This window comes from Bactrocera dorsalis, chromosome 2, assembly GCF_023373825.1.
Source record: "Bactrocera dorsalis isolate Fly_Bdor chromosome 2, ASM2337382v1, whole genome shotgun sequence".
In the NCBI taxonomy this organism is placed as follows: Eukaryota; Metazoa; Arthropoda; class Insecta; order Diptera; family Tephritidae; genus Bactrocera; species Bactrocera dorsalis.
In genome coordinates this window covers 29,324,584-29,333,249 of record NC_064304.1, presented here as the reverse complement: position 1 = coordinate 29,333,249, position 8,666 = coordinate 29,324,584, and positions in this window count along the sequence as shown.

The following is an 8,666-nucleotide window of genomic DNA, read 5'->3' as shown; positions in this document are numbered from 1 at the left end:
AACGCCATGTTGTGCTTCAGGGTGAATATTGATATCTATCTATATCTATTATTTAAGAAAATAAGTAAGGGCCTGCACAGATTAGAGATATGTAAAAATAGAAATATTTCGTTCTTTGAGTTATTCCTCCATTTCCATCCCAAAGGCCAACGAAATGGACACTCTTTTGAGACAGCTTCTTAACCCCACCGCTCGATAGCCTCACTATTTGTAGTTTGTTCTCATAGACGGCTGCTGGAGAAATTAGCGAGCAACGAGGCCGTTAGTATTATTTTGAAGCGTGGAAGCGAATGTTTCCGCGAAGTAAATAAAAAATAGAAAAATTTTAATATATGTAGGTCGGTAATTTATGGTTTTTGGTTGAGATATCGCACAGTAAAATCCAAAAGATATTGGATTCTCTAAGCAGTGACTCATCTTCACCTTCTATGGCTACTATCAAATATTGGTAGGAGTTTCAACGTGGTAGTAAGTCGATTTTTAAAAAGATACGCCTAGGTTCCCCGAAGACGGATACCTCGGAGAATGCCGAAAGTGAAAAAATTCAAGAATCTTGTTTGGGTGGATGGTAGTGAAAAGACTTCCTGGGTCATATTAAACTTGAAATATTGGGCATGAGAAGGACGTCGACGCGATAAGTGTTTGTTTATAGTGGATAACAAGCGCAGCCGTGAGACCACTTCAGAAGCTACGTCAAAGCTTTTTAAGCGCAATCCTGAGCAGTTTCCATTTCAGGTCAAGATAATTAATGAAATATCGAACTACTGGTATACATTTGAGACCATAATCATTGTATTTTACTTCGAAGAAGACAGAGAATGTTCCATCGGCGAAAAAGTGATTGCCAGTGTTGTTTGAGATTCACAAGTTGTGACATACCGACTTGCCTAAAATGGACTACATTTATCGAAGAAATTTGGTAGAATTACCATCATATGCCCCAGATTTAGCCCTGTGTATTTAGATGCTGTTAAATACTCCAATACTCGAAAGCTTGGGCTAGTCCAAAGATGCTGTCATCAGCATCTCCAGTGCACTACACCAACAATAGCACTAAATGACATTTTAAACATAGATTCTGTTGGCATTGCTGCGAAGTGTGCTCTAAGGCTCTGGGAAACGAGGTATGCGAAGGGCACCCTACAAAGTCACTCTTCGAGATTCTCGCTTCCTTCAATTGCATTCCTGAAAACTTGGATCACTGGACACTCACATACTGACGAGGTAGATATGGATGAAGAGAAACCACTGGAAAAGAGGCACAGTGAGTTTTTCACAGGTGGGTTGAAGTTAGAAAGGAAGATTGTAGGAGGAGTTTTTTATAGGTTACTCTTCGTCAATCTTAGCTTTAGGCTATCGCCACTGTAGTGTTTTTCAGGCAGATGTAGTTGCTATCAAGGTGGTGATGGACGTACTGCTATGAATTGCACACTCTTTCATCCGTCAGCAGAGCTGCAATACTTTCGCTGGGCTCGGTAATTGTGCATCCAAAGCTAGTAAAGGAATGTATGTCCAAGAAATAGTATCATGCTACTGCAATATCAGGCTCACAGTGGAATCACTGGCAATTGCAAAATTGATGATAGCCTTGCCCTGCTCACGTGGGACCGGAATGAGTCTCTATTGGCTTCCTGCGTTCTAGCACTGAACCACTCATGGACCGGATCTTCTGCCAATGCGAGGTCTACTGACAGACTTGTCCTGAGCAAAGTTCATCTTCTAAGCTTAAAATCATGGAGAACACTAGTTGCCAAAGTTGCATGGAAGAGGTTGAGATTGAAACATCCATCCACTTTCGTATCCATTGTCCAGCCTTTGAAAGACTTTTGCTGAAACTTCTCGGTAATCTTATCTTCGGCGAACCAAAGGACATTGCCGAAACTGATATAGCCATCGCAAAAAATGTGTCATACTCAAAACGTTTTATCGATTTGATAGGGTCTTACTCGTATGATCCAATTTTCAGGTGTATATAGGTACCATAATAAACCGGTGTTCTAAGCTGTCCAAATGAGATCTTTCTTGGTTCTCTAACCAAATTCTTTTAATCTAACCATACATACTTCACCTGTGCTTCTTTTTTTCAAATTTGATATAGTCACTCGACGGGCACATATTTCAGACGAATAAGAAAAGCTTCGCCATATCGCTTTCTTTTGAAGGACCTCCTTTTTAGAGCCAAATCATCTCTCCAACCAATTATAAACTCAGACTTTCGAACTTCGGTGGATGTGAATGGCCATGTATAAGCTTATTAAACTCTACAATTCACTTCCAGTACCGATTACTGCCATTTGGCTCTATAAAAGAGCAAAGAAGAAAAAAATATATTTTTTTTAGTTATGGCACAATGCTAACTCAGGGTATCGGGTCTTGAACATACTATAATTTATGATTCCTTGCCATTTGTTGAGAAAAATGAATCGATAGACTAGAATATGAGTTTTTGTAATTGTTGCTTTGTTGTTGCAGTGTCAGAGAATTCTACTGGGAACTTAACAATAACAATTGCATACATATTTAACGGTCTATGCCCACTGTATTGACTCCACCATATGGACTTGCGTTCACACCATAAAATATTATCGTTATCAATGGTAATAACATCAAAATATGTCTGTGCAACAACAAAATGTCTAATAAGCGGCAAAAAATGGCAACAGCTGTTCACCGCCACATATTTACTGGCACGCACATAACGGCCTTTTACCGAATTTTAGACAACTACACACACACATATACATAGCAAACATATGTGGATGTATCAAATAAAGTATGTGAGTTGCAAGCTGCTTGTGGCAAGTGGCAAGCGGAAAGTGGCAAATGGTAAGCGAAACTGTGCGTAAATGTGCACTGCGGTCGCTAGCTGCAGGCCTGTCTATTTTCTAATGGCTGTCGAACGCTTATTGTTACCAAATACACACATACACACAAACAGAAGCGCACAAACGCTTTCTGCGCGTAATTAACAGTTATATGCCACTTTGCCATCACCAATGCATTTAATAATACGCACACAATGTCAGACAAAGGCACAAATGCGCTTTGGGTTTGCTCATTTGGCTGGCTATATATGTATGTATGTGTGTGTGTATTTGTGTGGGGGCTTTTGTGTTTACCGTTAGCGGGGAGTGCGACGTCGGGCGTTTGAGCGCCTAGTTTTGTTGCAAAATTAAGGAATTTTCAGGCTTGCCAAAAGCGAGCACAAAAGAAATTTACCAAAATTATTATCAATAATAACAACAACAACAAAGGTAACAATGAAAACAGCAACGACAACAACTATTTCATATGTTGCACATATGCAAACTAACGAAATTTAATTACGAAATAACTGGCAAGCGTTTTTGAGCCGAGCGCTGGCGCTACGTGCTCGGTGTGCTCGATGTGCGATCCCGTTATTTGTTATTGTTGCATTATTGGTAATGTGTGTGCATTGTTGTAGTTGTTGTTGCAGTTTGCTGCTTCTATTATGCCAACTGCTTTGTGTTTTGCTGATGACCTCTCTCGGGTGCTGCTGCGCCGCACTTTCGTTGATGCCGTTGTGGTTTTGCGAAAGCGCATTGATGGCATTTTCATAACAACAACAACAACAACAACTACATTGAGAAATTTATTCACTGCAAGCAAAAAACGTTATTGGGGGAAAACACAAATGAATTTACGTGTTCGGTTTTGCTTTCCTGCTTTGGGTAATATTTAATAATGGCGGTGAAAAAAATCGACGTTGCTATTATTTTTGTTTTTGATAATTATGCTAACGTCGGTTGTGGTGGCGTGGCGCGTTGGTAATAGCCGTTCCTTAATTATGCGCATATTTCTCGGAGCATTAGATTTGCATGATTGGCGGTTTTTGCGTTTGATTTGCATTGCAAAAGAGCAGGCTGTTTGAAAATATCGATGCACCTACATATACATACATACATATGTATATGTGGGTATATGGCTTTTGCACCGCAGGTCGCATGGGTCGTGTGAGTGACAGTTTTATGTCAATATTATGGCTTCGAAGTTGATAAACCTGATAAATTGGCTAAATTTTTAGTTGAGATGAGACTAGTTTTCGATGAAAAATGTACATATACAAGTAGATATATTTAGATAATTCCATTTGATCAATTTTAACTCGGATTATTAAATTTAAACTGCAATTGCACACCAAATCATTATTTTTTTTTCTAGATCGGTACAAAACGGGTTGAACGGTTTATGCTCGTGTGAAGTAGGTACATAGGTAGATGGTGTGGCTGTTTGTTGATGCTCCTTGAGCTTTAGTAGATCCATTATGAAACTACCCGGAGGAAAAGGGGACAATAGACCTAAAGTGGCGGTCCAGTATTCATCTATTATCTTAACTACCGGAACTAAAATCTCTTCGCTTTATTCTCTCCTCTCTGAACCACACCATGCTTGTAATAAGGTGCTTCAGTACAAAAAGTTTTATCAGGCAATGTCGAAAATAATATTGTCAAGCAACCATCGCCCGAGAGTTGAGACTTTTTTTCTTCTCAACGCTTTGCATTCGCACAGAGAATATTTGATAGTATAGTGGAATCTGTCATAACCGGACACTGGCGGGACCAGTCTTTTTGCCTTGTTAATAGATTGTCCTTAGTAAACATAAAAAATTGAGATCGCCCACGGCACGGTTTTAATCTGGTTTCTTAAAGGAACGTGCATTTGGTCATTCGGATATCCTTACAAACTTTGACTGCATACCGGATCATCTGGATCATGGAGTCGCCATACCGAACTCTGGCGGCTCCTTCTCTGCCCATATACCGACGAGGGAGATGTGGGTGGGAAGAAGCCGTTGGAGGAGGGGGCGGCAAGCTTCTTCACGGATGGGTCAAAGCTTGGGGGGAAGGTTGGTGGGGGGTTCTACTGTCGGGAGCTCTCCATCAACTCCTGTTTCAGACTTCCCGACTACTGTAGTGTATTCCAGGCTGAGGTCGCAGCCATCAAGGTAGCAGCTGATTTGCTGCTACGGAGTGCATCCACCTTCAGAGAAGTGACTATTCACTCAGATAGTAGAGCGGCTATATTAGCCTTGAACTCATTCGCAGTGCGTTCAGGGTTGGTCGAAGAATGTCTAACGTCGTTATCTCTAGCAGCTAGAGTTTTTGTGATTAGACTGGTGTGGGTACCGGGCCATAGCGGAATTGCAGGCAATTGTAAAGCTGATGAGTTAGCAAGGAAAGGTACCCTAGAATCATTATCGGTAGAATGGGAACGGATCGGTGCTCCTGTTTCTTCTTGTGGTCTACTACTAGATAACTGGGCCACGCGGATGCTCGTCTAACGCTGGGCCAGCACCGGCACCTGTGCGGTTGCAAAAGCCTTCTGGCCCAGGATAGATCGTCGGATATCCAATGATCTCTTTGCCCTCAGTAAGGCTAACCTCTCATTGTTAGTGGGTCTTTTAACAGGCCACTGTCCTATTAGCCTACATGCGGTAAGAATGGGAATCTTACCGGAGAATCTATTTGGAAGAAGATGCGGTAGAAACAAGCCAGCACTTCCTGCTTGACTGTACCGCTTTTGGAAGGTCAAGACTCAGACACTTGGGGACGCATACCTTTGGACACCCCACCGAACTGGCGGGTGTTGAAGTTAAGCGTCTGTATAACTATGTATTGGCTACAAAGCGTTTCGCCAATCTGTAAGTCCGAACACGGGAGTTCCTTTTCAATGGCATCACAAAGGACTAATTGTTAGTCTACGTGGGATCTTTGATCAGCCATCTTACCTAACTTAACCTAACCTAATGTGCACGGTTAATGGAAATGCCCGTTTAATAGAGCTTCGATTGTATCTTCTTCTTCTACCAACTGACAGCTTCTACAATAGTCTTTAAGTAGCTTTCCTAGTCAGCAGACATTTCTGCCAATTAGACAGTGACCTGTTAGCACTTCTACTGTACTTCTTACGTCATTCCTATTGAATTCTGGTAGTCGGAATGTTCATATTTCATTCATGCCATGTTTTTCTGCTTGTTAAGCAAGTCAGGGATTGACTCTACAGAGACTCAACGGGCTTATAATGAAAAAGGATGTTAGATTTATTAAGAAATCAAGCCATTCTTTCACTATCCTTGACAAAACCCTAAGAGACTTTGGTGATTTCGGAGCAAATCAGGGTCTGCTGGTTTATAGTGAAAAAGGTTTGTTATATCCACTAACAGATCAAGTTTCACTATCTTTGACAAACCCTTAAGAGACTTTAGTGATTTAAAAGCCGCTTGGATATCTGTATGTGTAAATATATTCCTTGTTGTCAGTACAAAAGGCTTTCTATAATTGCCGTGATCTCCGCTTCGAATACTCTGCCGCCATCTGGTAGAAGGAAGGCGGTTTTGTTCTTTAATTTTGCTGAAAAGACACCACCTGCCACTCGATTATCTAGTTTGGACTATCCGTATGAATGGTTATAACTGGATCCCTGACCATCTCGTCCCTTTTATTATACTCGTAACTCTATAGGGTTACGAAAATCCCTGGTATTGGGGAGAACAGGTTTGCATCAGAAAGATATCAGAGGATCTCAACATCTCACTCCAAAATATTTCAGAGAGACAGGGTAAAAGACTGATTCTTCTGCTCGAAGGCGGCTGTGTTAAGTCTTTCCCAGGTTTATCTAACAACCTATCGGTTCAGAAGATTTCTGCAAAGGAATTTAATTTTTTTCACAAACAAAAAACACCTTTTACAGTTTAAAAAATTGCACTTTATCTGCAGAGTGGCGCATAGGTAGTTGTCATTACTCATTCAAGCACTACTTTACTCTCGTGGCCTGTGTTATAAATAACTTAAACTTAAACCTTGATATCAGTTTATAACATACATATGTACATATATGTTTTCAGCCACATTTTACATTCTGCTTTCCATTTTCTCGTTCTCAACTTTCATTATATACGAGTGTGTTGTAGTAGAGTTTCATGATATTTTTACCAATTCTTATAATCATATTCTCCAAACTTCAAATACTACTGAAGTTGAGAAATAATTGGTATTTTTGCTACCACAATTAGAGTCCTTATTCCTGAGTTTATCCTTTTGCGGTTTCTTACTTTTTCACCCATGAAACTATTCACTAGAATCCAAAAATTTTCAATTACTGAAGCCATTTCAAGCTTTTAACATGCGCTGTTTCACCCGAATTTAGTAAGTAGCTCGGTAGTGGCACGCTAACTTTCGACGTTGCATTTAATTAATTAATTTTAATTAATAAATTAGCGAAAATTTAATCAAGCTGCGTTGTGGCGGCGCGGGCGTATGCGTTTGTAGAGATATTAAAGAAGAAGTTATTGTTGTATTCCAGCTCTTTTGTTAATGAGTTGGTATTTGCGGAAGCAAGTAAGCTTGTTTTCCAAAGCAAGAAAGTGAGATACTCACTTAAGGATGCATAAAGGATTACGCACACAATTTCAGAACCATATGCCAGCGTGTTGGGGGGTTTGTTTGCAAAATATAAAAGCATTTATATTTATCTAGTCATGATTGCTAAACACAAATTTATGTATTATTAGACTTTAGTACGCTGTTAAGCATCTAATTTGTTGTTTTTGTTATTTCAAAGCACAGTAAAAGCTTTTAGATTCCACTTGCCTTCGGCTGTTATTATAAACAATAATAAGCATAATTTGCGTAATTTTTGTTGGAATTAATTAATAAGCTCTTTGGTATATTACCAGGGAGAACATGTTCCCACGGAAGCGTTGTTATAATCAACGTCACATTAAATGGAAGCTGTTCATATTATTGTGTGAGAACCATTGTTCTAGTCCCGAGATCTAAGTGCTGGGCTACCTTTTCAAGTTTGTGGAAGAATTCGCTAGCCTTTCGCAGAGTACCGAAAATTTAACAAACCGCGTATGGATGGAGTAAAAAGCTTAAAGAAATATTTTAAAAAGTTGTAAGACAACATTAGAAGACTCGGAAAGCTACAAAAATGGCAAAAAAAGCTGTGAAGTTCGACCTTATAAAAATTTCATAAAGGAAGAAATTATGCGAGTCATTCTGCAATAACCGAAAGAAATTTAAAATCTTCGAATCATGTTGAAAACAGCACAATCACACGTCACTTTCGGAATTTAGTGGGTTAATGATCTCTAATAACTTGATAGTACCCTTAACAAAAAAATTAAGTTTGAGAATCTTCGGAGAAAGGTTAGATGCCATTTCTCCCATATTATTATATTCCACTTTTTCAATATTTTAGCCTCCGATTGCTTTGATATTCCAACTCCAATACGAGTTTTTCATTTTGGAGTTGAACCTTTCCTAAATGTTGTCTGTTAATACAATAGCTTAAACCTCTTGAGAGTATTACTCGAAAATAATTGTTCCAACCCCAAGTGATTCTTTTCTTTCCACAATTTCGTGCAGAGTATACATTTATATAAGTGCATTTCGAATATTTAAGCAGATGCATAAACACTCGCGTTAAGCAAACTTTCAAATATCTGTCTAACAGCATGCATATATTTACATTATAACAGGGTAATACCTGGAGGTCTTATTTATTATTCTACAATGTTGTTTTTTGTACAAATTACGCTGGTCTTTATTCCTAATGGTTAAGCTGCTTAGAGGCTAATTTTACTGTGTGTTAGTATATTGTGTTCACTATTTTAAATACAGTTAGCTATGTTGTAGGTACAT